Here is a 19,639-nt window from a genome sequence, read left to right as displayed (position 1 = left end):
ACAGTATCATGTAATGAATGTATCAAAAATGAAAGTAGCAGACATAATCACAAACATAAAAGGCATAATTAGTCGTAAAAGTAGACAAATCGAGGAGAGTTTAGCATCTTCAATTTTAGCTAAACCCTTTTTTATCGTATCGGTTTTTGAAGTTGAATTCAAGTAAAAATTAATCATATTTAAAATAAAAAAATATACCTACGGTTACTAGATGAAAACGAAAACGTCAAAATTCATTGATGGAATGATCTCACAGAAGTTTTAAAATGCCGTACAAACTTTAAAATCTTTGTGTCAAAAGTAGTAGGAATTTTAACGAAATTGAATTGTTGTGATAATCAAATGGCAATTTTTTCAAAAGCTATTCCTTCATGGAATTTTCAATGACGAAAGCATTTTGAGTAACATTGACATAAACCATTCCAAAACCATATGGATAAAGTTGTGTTTTCATATTTTTCAAAAGTTGCTAATAATGTTTTTTATTTTTGACACTGAAAAATAAAGAAAGTTGACCCTTGAAACGAGGACACATTCATTCATTTTGGTGTTTTAGTACACTTTTTGAAAATCCAATCAGTTGAAAAATATATATTAAAAAAAAAGCGATGTATTTCCAATAGGAGTACCCAGTTACAGGAAATGATGTCTATTATTACACAGTATATATGGAATAAATATTAAAAATAATGGAATATAGAAATGTATGAAAGTAAATGCTAAAACAAAGTATGTATATAATATTCGTATAAGTAGAATTTCAAAGAGGAATGAAAAAATGAGTATACAACACAAAAAGTTACAAATCATGCAGTGTAACAGTACTGACACAAAAGTTATTTATAGTATTATCAAAAGTGATTGTGGATACAAGATACCAAGGCGTTCAGAGAGTCGAAATGAATATATATATGTAATGTAGGTAATATAATGTAATGTAATATAATATATATATAATATATATATATATATATATATATATATATATTTATATATATATATATATATATAAAATAAGAATGTTTTTCTTACGAAACTCAAATGACTGAAAATGTATTGATGATCGATTATTGATGTGTACCAAGTTTTTGTTTATTTCATTTGCTATGATAAACAAGTACTAATTTATTGCAAGACCAATGGGAAATAAAAATTAGCTCTATATACGGCTCCGATCTATATTTTTAACCTGAGCAAAACACGAAGTAATGAAAATTTTAATCGCTGAAAGGATAGGCAGAAGATTAAATTGAGAACCGTAAATCTTATTGAAACTGGTATGTGCATTAACAATTAGCTTTTGAGTAATTATAATCTTTTTTTTTCGCGTGCTATCTTGGGATTTTACGAGATTTTAATGACGCTGTCAAGCCTATTATGCTAAAAAGTACTAGCAATTATCGTGAATTGAACCCGAGTTCATTTCTAAATAAACAATTATGTATGCAAATAACAAGCGGTGAAAAAAAACTAGTCAGCGTATCTAAACGACCCGAATGAAGTATCCCTGTAGCCGTTTTATCACAATAATTATACAATTAACAGAGGAGCATTTGCATCCATGTAATCTATATTATTCAGAAGAAGGCCACTCCTTCGGTTCGGAGTATTTTGCTGCTACCCGATCAATTTGTAGCGTATTATGTCTTCGAAGTTTATTTATGTCAACTTAACTACCAATTTTACATCGCTTCAGGGCTATTTTTCATGAATAATTCTCAGCGATTTGATGATGTTATACCTTTTAAATACTCTCAATATCTGTTATGAATAATTTGGTTTTTTCTACGGAATTGAATGCGATTTTACTCAGCACAATCCTTGAGGCTGTGAATACGAAAAGATTGTTTGTGTAACTTGGGAGATTTATTAGCCTTTCCATCCTCAAACGTTTGGTAGCTTTCCTGCCTTTGAAATTGTAGGTTGTTTTTGATGGAAAGGCCCTCTAGTTTCTTAATATCGAAACTTAAAAGGTTTTTTAAAACTGGACTTTGATATAGGGTTCAAACATTTTGATACATTCACAATGTATTTGTGCTTTTCTTGTCGTTTGAATATGCATTACAGGGCATTAAAATAATATTGAGAGGAGATATTGCCGCATATTTGCAAGCACTTATGATAGAAAAGATATAAATTCTCACAATTTTAGGATTATTCCAGCCCTTTTTAAAATGTCTGGATAATTGTATTATTTTATTGAAGGACGACCAAATTGTAGTCCCTCAAGCCGTGGAATTTACAACCTAGGCGATGCAACAATGTGCTCATCTCTTATTTTATAAGGTTTTTTGATGAAACAATTTAATATCGATAAGGAAAAAATATGAGGAAGGAGATCTAATTATAATGCTTTTCATTTCTCACACACTTATGTAAATGTATAGTAATAAATTCATTCAATTTCATTCTTCCATCGTGGCTGAAACGGTTAAAACGGTAAAATAGCAAAAACCTTATTGTCGATCCATAAATAACTTGAAATTAGAAAAAAAGATGATACAAAGGGCATCTCAATATAATGTTCTTTCAAAAAATGAACTGTAGCAAATTATCGCCGCAGTTTCGTTATGGTATGTCATTCCTTATAGGTTATATATAATAATGGCGTCAAAAGGAAACCTTGGGGTATCCTGTGATGATTTTAATGAAAACTGTCATGAATCAGCTGTGTGAAATGAAAAACTTATTTTTTATGTGTTGTTTTGTAAAACTGTGAACCTGTATAAAAGTTTCGGAACACTGTTCGATGCTGTTTTTTCATTTAACAAAATAATCCTTTATTTTATGCAGAAACTTTTTGGGGTGACTTTTCAGTTCGATCTTTATTGATTTCAGTTTGTGGAAGTACAAATACCTAAAAAAGAAATAAACATTGACTACTACTCCACAAAAAAATTCTTTCATCAAAGATTACCGCGTTCAAGTTTTTGGAAATTGGTGATTTTTTTCTGTGAATGACATTAATGAAATTCATGCTGTTTTTGAAGAAGTATAATTCATATCGCGATTGTCAACTTATGGTTGTTTGTGAATGAACATTTCAATTAATGAAAATATCAATAAAACCTAATTCGTCTTAGGTTTTTCTGAAGTCAATAAATAAATATTTTTTTCAAAAAAATATCATTTTGGTAGTTGAAGCCCTTGAATCCCACTCATTTTTTTGAAAATAAAGAAAATCTATAGGTACATTACTGATTTTTATAGTGATTATGTTAGGTGATTTGTGTATATTGAATTTATAATTGTGGGGGATTATGATTACGATACAGTTTGCTTTTAGAATGTATAATATTTTGATTTCCTCATTTCCTGATTTCCTCGTCAACATGATTCCTGAGTTGTATTATATATATTTCCACCTATTCTTGTTGTGATTCAATAAATAAATTATAGTGTGTTGTAAATTGTATATATTTGGCTAAAATGAGAAGTGAAAAAAGTATTTTATAATCGACAGCAAAAATAGCATCCTATATCATTACGTTTTTCTTCGTCCTGTGATGTAGCATATTGAACATACCGGGGTTTAATTTATAGGTACACACATGATATACAACTTGAGGAAAACCATTTTCTTTATACATTGGACATTGGGGAATAGTTTTTCATGGAAGGCCGAGTGTGTAAATGAAATCTTTTGATAATTTTTTGGAATATTCATTTCTCCCATCATGATTCAGTTTTTTATTGCAATTGTTCGTTGAAAAGATCTTTGAGGTGTTGAAATAGAAACTATGTTGAATGAATTTCGAAAACATTCACGTAGTTATACAATTTCTCGCCGAAACTGTTTACAAAAATTTCAAAAGTGGAAGCATGTCATCTGTCGGCGAACGTTTCTTTTCGATGGCTCGTACCCACTTGACTCTTGACGTTTACCATTCTCCTTCTCGAGCACACTCGTTCGTCAACAGTGCGTGAGCATAAGTGGAAAACGACGTGTGGGCGTTTGGAATCGAAAGAAACGACGAGTGCGAAAGAGATGAAGATGTGTCCGCCTCGGGTCATACGGGATATTAAGCAATTTTTAAATAACAGGGCTGTTCGGGTGTCAAGTGGAAAAATTGCCTCTTACCAGCTTTCACACAAGCAATTAAAAAGTATTTGAGGAGTTCGAGGTACGAGGGGACTGGAATCTGATGAACAGTCGACAGGCACCTTGGTTTTGAAAAAGAATTTTACAAACTTAATAACTGCGAAATTGTACTTCAGAAATGTAGAAATATTTTACGTTTATACCTAAACCTTGACTTGAACAATCAAAACACTGTATAATGTAGGTGCAAGGTAGCAAAAATCACTTAGTTTACGAGACAACAAAAGGTGTCTGTATTCTCAATGGTAATCTGGAAAAACAATTGGTATGGGATGTCAGGACCGAAGTAGAATTCAGTGAAACCAGCCTTCAGTTCCTTAGTCTATTTCGACTATATCTTGGTATAATTAAGTTACATCTCAGAAACTTGAAACTCTATTTTGTATTAGGAAGTTGCACACACACCTTAACAACTTTTAATGATTCATAAAACTCCGACTAGACCTTCTTTAGAATATTGCTCCACTTCTAAACAATACTTACATTGTACCCAGAAAAGGGCCTCCTTATTGGAGACTCAAACATCACAAGCGAACTCGTTAACCTGGAATATCGAAAGAAGGTTCGGAACATGTTTCTTTTCTATAGATTTTTCAACACTGTATCTATAAATACTTTCGACTGATTCAACACGCCTCAATGTTCAATCTAACACCTCGAACTGTACTTGTTGAGAACTATTTCATTTTTAGAAGAGTGTCCTTGTAGAAAACGCCTTCCAATACGGTTTTTTTCCCATATATATAACTTTGAGCTATTTAAATTGAATGTAAATCATTACTTTCACTCAGGCACTGCACTCAGAGCTTTTTGAAAATTTTCTTGCATTTTCCCATCTCTCAAATCTATCCAATCAAGTATTGTCGATTTTTACTTCTACTTCATGGCTTCATGGCCAAAATAAGGATATGGCTAATTATAAATATTTCAACAACAATTTTTGTTCTTGTGGTCATCTTTGGATGAAATACTTCATTTCTTCTATATTGTGAATTGGTTTCCACAGTTACTGAGAATTCATTGCTTAGTTGAAATAAAATTTTATTCAAAATTCACTTCAATGAGATTTCTCCAATGACTTCTGGATAATAATGAGGCCTGTTTGTAAATTAATTTTCCACATTATGGAATGTAAAACACCCTTCTCTATTTCGAAAGAGGTTGGCATTCTCTTAGTAGTGAGTGATTTCATCAGAAATCATTAATAATAATAAATTAAATGGGGCCTTAGTATAAACATTTTGCCTGACTTTGATGTCTAATCTCATTCAAAAGTTAAGTGGAGAGATACTTTTTAGGTCCGCACTGTATACTCGTACATTATTATTCAGCATTACTCGACCCTTGAAAAAAAACCATTTATAGTTCATCACCAGCAGTCTATATTTCTGTTAAATTTTGGTATAGTTATATGAGATCTCAATACACGTATACTTTGGACGGCAGACACAATACAATAAACAAGAAAACGTACACAAAATAAACTCTCGTCTTTTCCGTCTACGTGAAAGGCCGCCTTACGTCCGCTCTCCTCGACGGTGGATGTTGAAAAAGTAGTCGTATTGGTTAGGTTAGACGCCTGTATGGTACTTTGTTTTGTGGGCGTTCCCTGCAAATGTACGCTTTTACTCAAAATTTTAGCGTTCATCAGTCCACAAACAAGCATAATACCAAGCGCTGTGTTTATTGAACTTTTGTTTCAATAAATTTGTTCTTCCCTCGTAATTGAACTCCATTTCTCGAATTCCATGTCAAGTGGGATGCTAACCTTCGGGGTGCGGCGAATTTCAAAAAATCCTCTCTGTTCGTAATTATCGTTACTTTCGATGAAATTACCATCCGGACAGGAAAATTAGTGGTTGCAGCCTCGATCGTTTATCGAAAAATTGAGTGCGGTTTCATACGGGCATCGAATTAGGGATAAATACGATTTTAATGAGGGGACATGCGATAGCTTTTTATAATTTTTAAATCCCCATCCATCATTCACAGTTATTGATCGAAGTGATTCGTTATTCTTAACGTCGGGGATGATGTTACAGATCGAAGGGATTTGATGTATATGTCGGACGAACGGGTGGGAAACAAGGCTGATTTCTCCTAGTTGGAGTTTGAAAAAAATTGTTTTGATCCTTCGATTTTCATTTCGAGGGAGAAATCATTATGGAACATTTTCAACTTTATAATTTCCACCCCTTCAGCGGGGTGAGATCCAGCTTCGAATGTGATACCTTGTTTAAAAAGTCATCAATATCTTTTTTTGATGATACTCACCCAGTTTTGTAATTTCATCCACAAGGAACATCATTTGAAAAAAATTAGTTACAAAACGAATGTCACAGTTTTTCACCTTGAAATCTGATGGGGTAATGTACTCCATTAGACCAATTTTTTATTCTATTCCAGAATGTTTCGCTCTTTATTCAACGGACAGCTAACAGAAAGATCCTCTTTTTTTAGACTAAGCCATAATAAAGGGCTCATTTCGTAATCCTATCGCCGATTTTCCGTGTACTGAATATGTGAATATGTGAATATGTGGGTTCTGCTAGCCTTACCGTTAGACTGGCGAAATCAAGTCGAAATCCAACACCTTTTGTATATTTTCAATTCAGAATTTCTATTCCAGGAATTCATTCAAAAAATTATTCCTGTTTTTATGTATTCGAGATAATCACCCAAATATTCAATTCTGTAGCAATGAATATTACTGGAGTTTTTTCCCAACACCAAACCGTTATTTTAACATCTCATCATGTGTTTCGATTACCAAGTGATCATCTTCAAGAGGAAGATCTTCGTGTTTCTGCCTATTTATAGGCACGCGCCGGCCTCCCGGTCGGTGCCGCCGCAATCGCTATATCCCTGCATTTTAAATCTCTATTATTTTCAAAAATATCCATTATTATCATTATTATTATTATTTGCAATGTAAGCGCAAAAAATATGTTTATTTACGACATCACATTGGAAATATCTAAAATTATTAGTGTTTCTCTATTATATTAGGCATGTTATATACATATAAACCTTTCTCTCAAATCTATTAAAAAGCCGCATCAAAATCCGTTGCGTAGTTTTAAAGACTAAGCATACATAGGGGCAGGCAGAGAGAAACAACTTTGTTTTATACTTTGTAGTGATTTAAACAATTTTTTCCATGAAATTTCTTTCGCTTTTACCATGCCAAATATACAATAATCCAATATTCAGAATTGTTCAATAGGGGAATAAAGAAGTTATTGCAAGTTCAAAATTAAAAATGAAGAATTTCAATTTGTTTCTGTCCCAGTTCCACGATAAATCCGGCAGAACTCACTGATTAAAAAAAACAACACAAATCGACAACAGACCAAAAATTATGTCACAGTCTGGTTCAGTTTTTTCTGACACTATACGTCCGCTGAGTGGAGAGCAAAAACAAAAATGCAATGGTTCTACTAGCTTGCAGGGATGTTCATTTCCTACTTAGTAGTATTGTTTTCCAATGTACGATTTGGAAATGAATTCTTGTATTGCAAATACAAAGTTTTTGCTATCTTTCCACTTGCAATTATGTACTTCAAGACACCATTGATCCCGCATTGACCAATATATTTGAACTTGGTAACTGGTACAATGAGTATGAGTTGACATTTCAACATGATTCATTACACCATCACTTTTAATTCCAACAGTTTGATATTGTAGGTGCTGGACAGAAAACTATAAAAAGTTTACGTAATCTCGATATTACTCCCAAGAACTGCTACACCAGAACATCAACGATGATGTACGTCATCGTAAACTCCCTCAATGTCTTTTGTAACAATCAACGTATGCAAAATGTAAAACGTAACGATGGGTTTAAAAATTCAAAGCCACTTTCATCCGTTCCTTCATGTACCCTTTCCTTAATTTAATATACAAAACTTCCAAACTTCCGTCTAAGTATTCAAGCTGGGTCAATATAAAGGAGAGTATAAAATATTCAGGTTTGTTACGGTTCCATTTCTCTGGAAATCGTTTTCTTTTTCGGTTTCAGCGTTTCCCGGCAATATTTTGGTAAACAAGAAACTTGGCGACAGATTGGAGATGAAACTTGTGAAAACCCTGAGAAGCTGAAAGTAGTTGTTATCTATCGTTTGTGCAGTATTCAATTCGTATTCCAGGCTCCAGCGATTCCATTAATATAAACCGGAAAAAATCATCAGCTCGATACTATAAATCATCTTCGGCTAGTTATCACAGAACATATCGAGCATCTACATTACGAAAATACAAATTACTTTAATAAAATATAACTCGATAATATTTATAGCTCCGTGTTTATGTATCCTCAAGCCACAACATTTCCATTTAAACCGAACGTCTAATATGAGTAATGATTATTATCATCATAGACACACCTGTTTGTAAGTGTTATTCTACTGTTTCAGTAGCATTGGCCTACCAAAGGTCAATGACAATGAGGACGATGATGATTATTGGATTTTCAGCATTCATTCCAAGCCACATGTCACAATAACGATTTATAAGAGACATAAAAAAACTTTTTTTTTATTATGAATTATAAACAGTAGGATTCTGGGGAATTTCAAAAATTTGCTTGTGTAGTAACACTAACATTCCAAACTACACAAGTGTTACCCCTTATGTAACCCTCGTAAAACTTTTTTTTAATCTGTTGATAAAGTCACAGATATTTACTAGAATGTATTGAATTGAGAAATTGAGGTAGCAACAAAATTTATATATATTTTTTTCAAGTAAATAACCTGAATCAAAGAATTTTTATTTTCATCGAGGGTGAGACAATGTAATGAAGGGCTTCTTGTATTTATTCAGTGGTGATTGAGAAATAACTTTGCCAAATTCTTTCTTATAATACCTCGCTATTTCTTGGTCAAGTAAAATGAACTTAATTTGATAATTGAATAGAACTGGCCGATACTTGATGAAAATCCATATTAAAAAACTAATTAATATAATGTATTGTATGACTTTCACTATAAAGCGTTTTACAAAAATCGCGACAAGTGTTTCGCTATACAATAGCTTCCTATAGCTTCGAAACACGTGTGGCGGTTTTTGTGACACCCTTTATAGTGAAAATCATGCAATAATCTAGAGCGAAGCTAATAGAAAGCTATTGTATAGCGAAAAACGTATCGCGGTTTTTGTAAAACCCTTTATAGTGAGAATCATACAATAAACTATATTGATAAATTTTTTTTTAACTTAATTTTTTAGATAATATAAATATAATTATTTTATTCAGCCTCCGTCTGTCAATTCATCGATTATAGGTCATTAAGGTATAGCATAAGCAAAATTTTAGTCATTTTAACCCCCCTCTCTGTCAGCAAAAACTCTTCCCCCTATATGCCTACGCAAAACAAAAGACTCCCCTATTTCCTTTGGTGTAATGTAATACTTGATTGACTTTCTAGAAAATATTTGATATATGTATTGCCGAACTGGATGTGCTTATGGCACTTCGTTTTACTACAACTGAATTTTGAGATGGGTTTCATTAGGATGTTCTGCATTACGAAACAATACCACTTGAGTAGAAAATAATGCATTTCGAAGAAAGTTATTGTTCATAATTGCACAATATCACTTCAACCATCACGACATCCCCTTTGATAAGGTCTACCGCAGTTACAGACGAAACATGAGACCCAAAAACCTGCAGACCCTGAATAGTTAATCGTAGAATAGCAAATAATGTATCCAAATTGTGTTTAAAGTAACTTGTTGATTTTAAATCGTGTATATTCATTTTTCAGATTGGAGAAGAACCACTTGAGATATTTTGTATTTCATGTGAAAACATCTGCATACAATTTTTCACATATTTGTTAACACAATAATTATCCAAAAGTACTGTAAACATATTGAATATTCGAATTAGAAATCAGAGGTATGAAGAGGTGAATGATAAATAGTAACTAGAGAACCTCCCTATCAACAAGGTCCACAGAAAGACAAGGAATAACAGTTGCGATTTTTGTAATGCAGCATTCAACTGCATTCCTGAATAGTGTTGACCAGCGTATAGGCTTATCTCCGTTCCTAGACGTCAGATCGTATCGAACTACTACTTCAGTTGCTGGTTACAGATAGGACTTGATACTCGTCCCTAGTATAATTTTACTGAAAGAATAGTCATTTCAGGACAAGCAGAAACCCGATATCACTCGACAGAGGCAACCAATCTTGTGTTTTGCGCGTGTTGAGCTTGGAATAAGAAAGACCAACCGTTACGCTAGTTGCACACACACCGATTTTGGACGGCCGACTTTGTACCGGTCGTCCAAATTCCAATAGTGAACCACATGTGGGAAAGGGACCTCGCACACATGCCTATCGGTGATCGTCGCCGGTAACATACCGGTGAGCAGCCGTCCACTGCCACTGTATCGCCGGCAGTACCGGGAAGTAGTGGCGTACATGACTAAATACACTCTTGCATACTCACCGGTTTTTTACCGACCATTCCAGTCTCGAATGCTCGGTGAAATTGTAGTTACTACTACGCATTAACTTCGTTTTAGTAGTGCGTGCTAATTACGACAACAAAGCAACTGATTGTTTGACCGATAAGAATCCGGTGAGTGTGCAAGCACCCGCTACCAATAGCAACTGCGTGTGTGTGTGCAACTAGCGTAACGCTAGTTGCACACACACCGATTTTGGACGGTCAGTATAAAATCGGCCGATATTTTATTGGTAGCGGGTACTTGCACACTCACCGGATTCTTATCGGTCAAACAAACAGTTGTCGTAATTAGCACGCACTACCAAAACGAAGTTAATGCGTAGTAACTACAATTTCACCGAGCATTAGAGACTGGAATGCTCGGTTAAAAACCGGTGAGTATGCAAGAGTGTATTTAGTCATGTACGCCACTACTTCCCGGTACTGCCGGCGATACAGTGGCAGTGGACGGCTGCTCACCGGTATGTTACCGGCGACGATCACCGATAGGCATGTGTGCGAGGTCCCGTTCCCATATGTGGTTCACTATTGGAATTTGGACGACCGGTACAAAGTCGGCCGTCCAAAATCGGTGTGTGTGCAACTAGCGTTACCTACTACCGAACGCAATACGTTGGAGTTTCGCCGCGGGTCGTCTTCGGCGTACTGAGCTGGACGAAAGGGTCATCAAGTGGTCTCTGACTCAGCCGACAAATTTCAGGGTTGACGATTGGTGAGGAAAAGCAGAACCGGGAATTTCTTGTTGGAAAATGCATAGAAACCCTGGTGTTTCTAGAGTTTCACTTCTTGTCTTATCAAAATATCTCGACGAGTGAAATGAGATTGACTCAACTATTAGATGGATTGAACAAGAATCGTTTCCAAATGTAAGCATCGGTGTGTGCTTAGTACCTCTGTGCCAAAGTACGTTGAATTTCTTTATTTCATGAAGAATCGAGAGTGCCGTAGATAAGATGTTTTCGTCTAAATATTTTACATATGAAGGGGTCCAAGTAATTGCACTACACCATTTGCATCTTGGTTGTTGGTCGGCGTTCTGGGCCGTTATTCCGAATCTACGTTAAGTCAATCGTCGATTTGAAATTCGTCAAATGCTACTCAAACGGTTCCTTTTCGGAGAACAACAGCATTACTTTCAAATAGATTTGATAATTGTTTGTATATTGGATCTTTGCATTCATTTGAATACAGAATCGAGAATATAGACATGCCTTTCTGCTTGTCCAAACCTGGATATAACTTCTTCAACTGAGTGAGTCAAGTAAAGAAAACCAACATGACCAGAAACCACGTTACAAAATGAAAAATCGAACAGTTCTACCACACACGGTCTAAACATGACAATGCGAATATTCGAGCAGCATTCCCGAATAATTCATGACAGTTGTCATAATGCCGACAAGGCTACAAGCCAGCAAGTCAATTTCAATTCTGTAAATCCGATGTATGATCAGTAACGCTGATGTGGCCCCTGTGTCGCGCTATTCATCATCTTGTTATCAAGCGGTGCCATGGAGATGGGTACACTCGACAAAACCACTGTCTGCTACCAAAAATTAGTCCCGTCAAAATAGAAACAATAATTCGCATAGGATTTAAAATTGGTTCGGACCTCAAAATCACCATTAAAAAGTACACACTTCACCCATGTTTGGAAAAAAAATTATTGAAAGTGAAAAATAACAGTGTTTCGCATTTTACTCGTTAACTGTGGGTATTATCGTATATAGTAAAAATAGATTAGATAAAAATTGTAAATCCTGCAACTGTCTACAAAAATTATCACCATGATTTTTCCTATAAACTACCTTTCCTGCGATATCACCATTTTAGAAATTTTTTTCATAATATGCACACATTTCCTCACTACCTGTGAGTTTTTTTCAAGCACTACAGGAAAATCTTTAAGGCGGTTTTAGAGCGGTACTTCTGCGAAAGTAGGGATTCAAATTGCTGAAGATTAAATCCATTTGGAAAAACGTTCTCAGAAAGTTCATATCACATAAACGCTGTTCTCAAACAGTGAAGATTGAGGTGAACTGAGTTGAACCTCAAAACGTCGCGTATTTCTGGTATGTACCGGTCATGGTGGAATCAAATGTTCAAGTCATCTAAACACTTTCTGTGAAAGTATCAGTAGAAGAGAGACAAATCTCCAATATTTCTTTGATGTTCCAGACTATCAAGGTTGCAAATGATGTTCGCGTCTCAAATCAGGCGGATGACTCTTTTCTGGACGGAATCCAGCAGCTTCAGGTTATGTTTGGGCACAGAGCTCCATACATGATAACAATACTCCAAAGAAGGTCTGATCTGAGCTTTATGAAGCATCAAAAGTTGCTGAGGTGTGTACAGTTTCCTGGTTCGGAACAGTGTTCCAAGTTTTTGATAAGCAGCCTTTGCAATTTCAGTAACATGATTGTGCCAAGACATATTGGTGTCAATTTTAACCCCCAACAAACTTATCGAAGCAGAAAGCGGAATTGTCTGACCTGACTTTGGTATTATGATTATTCATGATGATGAAAGTGAAATGAAATCATTGTTTCAGGTAAACTCGAATATAATTCAATAATCTTCTTCTCGATGGATTTGACTCAATATTGGAACATGACTAGCCTTCGAATTTAGTACATACTAATAAATGAAATAATCCAGTTTCAGCTTCAACCCTTTTGGCAATTGCAAAAAAATGGCTTTAAAAAGTTTTTCTGGAGTAGATGGAAGTAAAATTCGAATTGGATCTACAATATTATCAGAACACCATATATAAGAGTTGATGAACAGAAGAAGATTTTGATGAAAGACCAGCTAGTAGCACTCTTACAATACAGCGGACTCAATTGAATTCCGAATAATTTGAATACCGTTGCTTCACTGCTTTTGCTGTTCTAATATTGTATCCACTAAAAATACAAATGATAATTTCGACATTTGGATTTTCGTTTATTTTCGAATATTTTTTTGTTTGCACTCCAAAAAGTAAATAATCCCATCAATTGGTTAGTAACGTTACAAAGATCTGTAGCACAACGAAATTAATTTGAAATAGTCTAGAAAACAGAAGATAGGCAAGTAAGTGTTGATGTTTTACAAAATATGTAGAAAGTATTTTAACTGCCCCAATCTCAAATTTTTACTTAAAGAGAGAATTCCTACAAAAATTATTCACTTCTTTTGAGTACCATAGGTATGTATCAACAAATCAATGTTCACTCATCATTACAATGATCAAAACAACAAACAAATTCCTATTATTGTCAGATATCAACTTTGTTCTCCCTCTCAAATAGGTTCATCATGTTCTAATAACATACTTTTCAAGTTCAGGATACCTTTTTTCTTCCTTCCATTCGCCTATGTATGGTAGCTATATACAATATCACTGTATTCACATGAATATTTTAGAACCCTTATGATTCACTCTTAGGCTGTATTCATACTGTCTGAAAATAAATAATAAATAAATAAAATCAACATCACCTTGCTCTATTGCTATTTCATGGTTAGGTATATGTTACAGAGGTTAAAGAATTCAGGATTAGGTAATACATTCATAATGTAAGTTTCCTTTCATTTTTACTCATAAATTGAACGATCAATAACGTAAGTTAGAGTTCGTCCCTGATTAAACATATGAAAGTAGTGTTTATTTCGGTCTGCAACTATTTCGCCCATTTAGTGTGGAAAATACCAATTGTTTTATCTTTTTTTTCTCGTGAGTGATTCGAAGCAAGGTCAATAACCCTATGCTGTAAGTGAACAAATCACATATCAAGGCGATCTTATTGTTATTAGTCGCATATCTTAAAATAAATTTCAAATAACAGTGCTATCAGCCAAGTTTCGCTGGCTGATAAAAACCTGAATACCGATATTGGCGGTGTGTCAGGACCGGATCTTTTTTCCTGGGCGCTGCGCGGGTCGCAAGAGATTTGATTGGATATGGCCACCGACACACACACCATAAATAATGCCCAAAGTTACTCCTCAGTGGTCACTAAACCCCAATTTCCATCTAAAGATCAAGTCATCGTCTTCAGCGCTTCAGAGAACAAACGTCTTCAAGATTACATTATACCACTGGGAAGTTCAATTCATCCGAAAAACATTATTTTCGCATCTCGATTGTCTGATATAATCGAATATGCTTCTACTTATCGAGCAAGCAAGTTGTCGAAGATTTCATGAATAATTTCGGAGAGATAATAGTGCAAAATGAAATAATTAAAGCACGTAGGCTTATAACGCTCGCTGAGATATTTGTACTTTCAAATGTGTGTCCAACAATACACGCACTCCCTCTGACAGAATTAACGAAATTGGGTATAAATCCTGTCTCACCAGTTACCTTTCTCAGAATTAGCTCCACTCTTCCCGAATACAGCCATTTCTTGAGTTTTAGAAGGCAGGTATACATTAACCCACAGTCATTTTCGCTACCAGAATCGTTCACTGTTGATTTTGAAGAAACCAGTTACAGATTTTTTTGTCACAAGATAGTATCGCTTGCTATAACTGCAAAAAATCTGGTCATATTGCCTCTCAATGCCCGGACGCAATGAAAAATACCCAAATCACAGTCACTCAAGCTACAATTACCCAAACCACAATAACTCAAGCCAAAACCACTCAAGCCAGCACCTCTCAGGATACATCATCTCCAAATGACGAACCGTCACCACTTTTGTTATCAGAAACGGCCTCTGCTAATTCCATGGAACCCGCAGCTGAAAACACCGTCCTGGAAACCACTAACAAATCGAAGCGCAGCATTGCGGAAATCCTTTCGCCAGAAGTAGAACCAGGCAGTGGAAATGCCGCCAAATTTGTGACGCCTACGTTGAATTTGAAGAAAAAGAAGAAGTCCAAATCTAATAACGCATCTCCCATTTTAACAACTGATAACCCACATTCCCTCGAACCCGCGAAAGAGTTTATAGAAACTCACTCCCCTCCTTTTGCTCTCAACTATGAACAACTCAGTCTCTTTTTAAGTAACATTAATAATTCAGCAGATCCTATCGCTGTGGTAAACGATTTCACTACTGATCTCCCGGGAGTCATACACATGCTTACGAAAATTCACCCTCAATTAAAGGGCAAAGCAATGAAGAGAAGAATTACTATTATGAAAAAGAAGATTTTTGCTCATCTTGGAAACGATATATCAGTAATATTTTGTTGACTGCCACACTTCTTTCTTTTCCTAAAATTCACTTCTCTCATCCAGTGGAATATAGATGGATTTTTCCATCGTCTAGCTATATATTACAAATCTTAATAGCAACCCATTCTCCTGAACAAAATTCAAATATGTGTACACATTCACTGTTTTAGTATTTATTATTTGATAGTATTGTACTGATCCGTTGCTAATCACCTTTCAGGTGGATGCGACTATGTTCTCAATAAAAAAAAAGACCGTAAGTGGCATCGAAAGATTGCTTATTAGTATTTTCGATGTTTCAAATGGCGATATCTGAGGAATACTGATTCGTAGAAGAGATGTACAGAAGTGATTTTTGTATACAGTTGCATGATCTACAATTTTTACTTGACGTATTTTTACGATAACCCACACCGTCAATAAGAAAAATGGAAACACTATATTTTTCACTTTTGCACTTTTGACACGATGGGGACTTTTAAGATCTGTACCAAGTTTCAGCTCATTGCGAATTATAGTAAGTTTACTACTTTTATCGTTTATTTCGATTGGATTAAATGCTCTTTCTGGATACCGAAAACCAACAAACGAAAAGCGAGATTCCGGAATTTTCCGTAACAAATTTGATTTTCACTCGGTGGAAAACGTTTGCTACACTTCTATTTTCCCTCGCGAAACGTTTTACAATTCAAATGATTCTTATTACTCCTGGCACAGATTTTCTCTGAGCGAGAATATTGGAAATAAAAAAAGGTTGGGTCGGTGTGTTGCTTCATACATTTTTGAAATTATAAAGTGAACTGTTTTGAAATAATATTAGTTCTAGAGTAGAGTAGTAGAGTTATTTACTCAGAACAAGTAAAGGTTTTTTCTGTCAATGAATAAAAATTTCAACTTGAATTTGTATAATAGTTGGTCTATATTATTAAAATAACAAGGAAAGTTCAATTAATATTTGTCAAAGCCAATATCTATAGAACCGGAATCTATACTTACAAAATTCGAAAGTCACTCACTTATCACTCAGTCATTCATCTCTATTTATCCGTACTGGTAAGTCCTAGGAAGCTAAAATTTGGTATTTAGGTGCTTCTTAGGTCTTAGATGCGCACTAAGGAAGGATTTCCAAATATTCCAACTGGCCCCCTGTGAGGGTAAAACGGGCGTGTTCACATATGAAAATTACATTTTCATCACTGTTTCTCCGTACCGCTGTATTTTCTGAGGATGGAACCTTGTCTATAGGTTCGATTACAGATGAGCAAAAAGAAAGGATTTTTATCTATTCCAACTGGGGCGCCAGCCGCGGGAACGAATGCGCTTCTATTGCAATACATTTTCACTGAATTCAAGTACTGCATTTGTAATTTTTTCTTTAATTGATCGAATCTGAAGTAACCAATAAATTCCCATCAAAAAAGTGTTCACTCTAAGTGAAAAATGGTTGTCCACACTAAAAACTAATAAAAAATAGTGGTGAAAGTTACTAAATACGAAAGAGATTTCTAGGATTTTCATAATCAGAAATGAATTTTGAGCATATTTTTAACCTTTTGAGGTTAAGAGGTACTTTGTTTAATATGTCATAGATTTCTCTTTACTATGCTTTCTATTTTTTTGAATTTGATGAAGCACATATCTAGTGATGCTGTTAAGAAATTATGAGAAGTCAACATATGGAGAGTTACCTTTCATCAACTTTGAACTTAAAATTTTGTAATGCTCTGTATACAGCGAGAAGAAAGAGAATCCTGTAATGATGACTTCTGGTGATTCAATCTCACAATACTGCGAACTCAATTGAATTATTACGATTTTGTAATGCCATTTTTGTGAAACAAGGGTAATTTTTTCAAGCACAGCGTCAAAGTTTTGGCCTCACAAAGGAAGTGTGGTAATGATTCACATGAATCACATTCAAAAGTTAACTAATTTTTTAATTCAACAAATATTCTGAATGATATCTCCTGTTTCTCTACAGTAATAACGGTTTTGTTTGAAGTGTTTTGGAAATTCTTAAACGTTTTCGGTATAATGTTACGTGAATCACAGTTGTTCAACTACGCAATTTTGCTTTCAGCTATACATAAATGTAGTTAGTGCCTATAAATTTGAAGGAAATGGTTGCAAAAAAGTGAAATAAAACTTTTCGATGGTTTTTTGTAGCTGTTATGCCACACATTGATAATTCCAGGCTTTCAAAGCATCCAGAAGTATAGTGTCAATTAACCGCTCAGCTTCAGGCAGTAATCATTTGTTATTTCATGACCGTTCTCCAAAATATATTGACTTTCCGAATGTAGAAATTAGTTATGCTTCCCGTTTCGTCTGATCAACATACTTTTTGTCACAGCCTTCACAGCTGATTTTGAAAATTAATCTCAGTAATATCCAGCTCCTTACTGAACAGTTACTGATGCGTCGATATGAACATTGTTTGGTACTGGAAACGAAATTTCTGATTTTTCTACGGCCATCACCCCTTTCCACATCGGCATTAGTTTCCGCTCAAAGCCTCCAAATTCCGCTGTGGCTTTGCAGCGATATCTGCATAGGGATAGGGCTGGAATATCAGGGATGACTGCCACACGATGTCGTTGATGCCGTTTACATTTGCTAACTTTGTCATAGATGTATGTTAAATGGTTTATGCAAGAGTAAACTTGATTCGGAGCGCTCCAGCCGAGTACAGCCCCTTCGCTAAGTTGGCACCAACTCCCCGATAAGGAAGTTTTGCGGTACACAGATACGTCGTCAGTATACGGGGATTATTCATTAAGCGGTTAGCTTGGGTTCTGGAAAAAAATTGGGTTGTGGAAATGGTGATTACTGTTGCGAAATGGACTGGGAATTTTCATGAGTCGCTGGCTGGAGAATTCAGCAAAATGGGCATGGAAGGAGATATGCATCAGTTAATACTTTGTTTTTTGCTCATACGTATGATAAATGATTCATCCCACCTCTGACAACATTTAAGGGATTTAAGGAAACTATCTAATTGAAATGATTGAGACGAAAACGGCGCATTTTCACAATTCCATTATATCATTACAGTTTTTTGTAAGAAAGTTGTACACCGTAGAAGTTGCAAGCTAAATATTCATTTCGAAATTTTCCATCAGGTGGAGACTATGAGAATATTTTCAACATAGATTTCGAAATGCTATATTTTGCAGCAACGATTTCTACTGAACATTGGTAAGCTGAATGGAAATTTTGCAAGTTATACCAGTTGAAAACCCTTTGATAAATTTAACAATACTGAAATTCACTAAACCTTCAATTATCTAATTTCAAAAGGACTCCAAATCTTGGGGAAGAACGTTTTTTTGGAGTGTTCTACTTCGAACATTTATAGTAAAGAGACATTTGACGCTACCTGCCGACTATTCTTTCACAAATTGGTAACATTATGCATTAAGTCAAGATATTTTTCTAACCAATTTCAAAAATTATATCGAACCAGTAAAATGAAGAAAGACTATATATAGGGTCATCCAACAGGAACTTCTGAACTTTGACAGTTGATAACCGCCATCTTGTTAAAGCTACATCTGTCAAATTAGTTCTCATTTATTCAGTCTGTACTGCCAAATCACTATGGATGTGCAAAAACTAAATTTGTATTATCAAAATGGGTGTTCTGTTTGGGCAACGTAACGCACGCTCCGCCCATTTCACGGTCGCCATAATCCTTCTGAGAAGACTATTCACAATGTGGTGGATACATTTGAGTCCACTGGTTCAGTAAACGATCGACCAACACCCCTACGTCGACGAAACGCAAGATCTGACGAAAACATCGTCGCTGTCTGTGAGACTGTGTAGGAGAATCCAAGGCAGTCGATTTCGCGTCACTCATAAGAACTTAGCGTTTCGT

At 35.0% G+C, this 19,639-nt stretch overlaps 1 protein-coding gene across 4 annotated transcripts in view; it reads left to right on the top strand.

Annotated features, from left to right (window-relative positions):
* unc-5 overlaps window positions 1-19,639 on the top strand; it is a 706,638-nt gene that overhangs the window by 401,413 nt on the left and 285,586 nt on the right. Inside the window, exon 1 of one of the 4 annotated variants that reach the window (XM_074184452.1) lies at window positions 14,206-14,343. The exons of the other annotated variants lie outside the window; for them this stretch is intronic. The gene's annotated coding sequence lies outside the window, so the exon portion shown is untranslated. Of the gene's footprint in view, window positions 1-14,205; window positions 14,344-19,639 lie in introns of those variants that run through there. 4 annotated transcript variants of the gene reach the window in all.

Source organism: Leptinotarsa decemlineata, unplaced genomic scaffold, assembly GCF_025532065.1.
Source record: "Leptinotarsa decemlineata unplaced genomic scaffold, Ldec_3_MD MMD2_tig00026354_RagTag_RagTag, whole genome shotgun sequence".
NCBI classification, from domain to species: Eukaryota; Metazoa; Arthropoda; class Insecta; order Coleoptera; family Chrysomelidae; genus Leptinotarsa; species Leptinotarsa decemlineata.
Note: the sequence above shows the minus strand (reverse complement) of the source record. Positions and strands in the feature narration are given on the sequence as shown.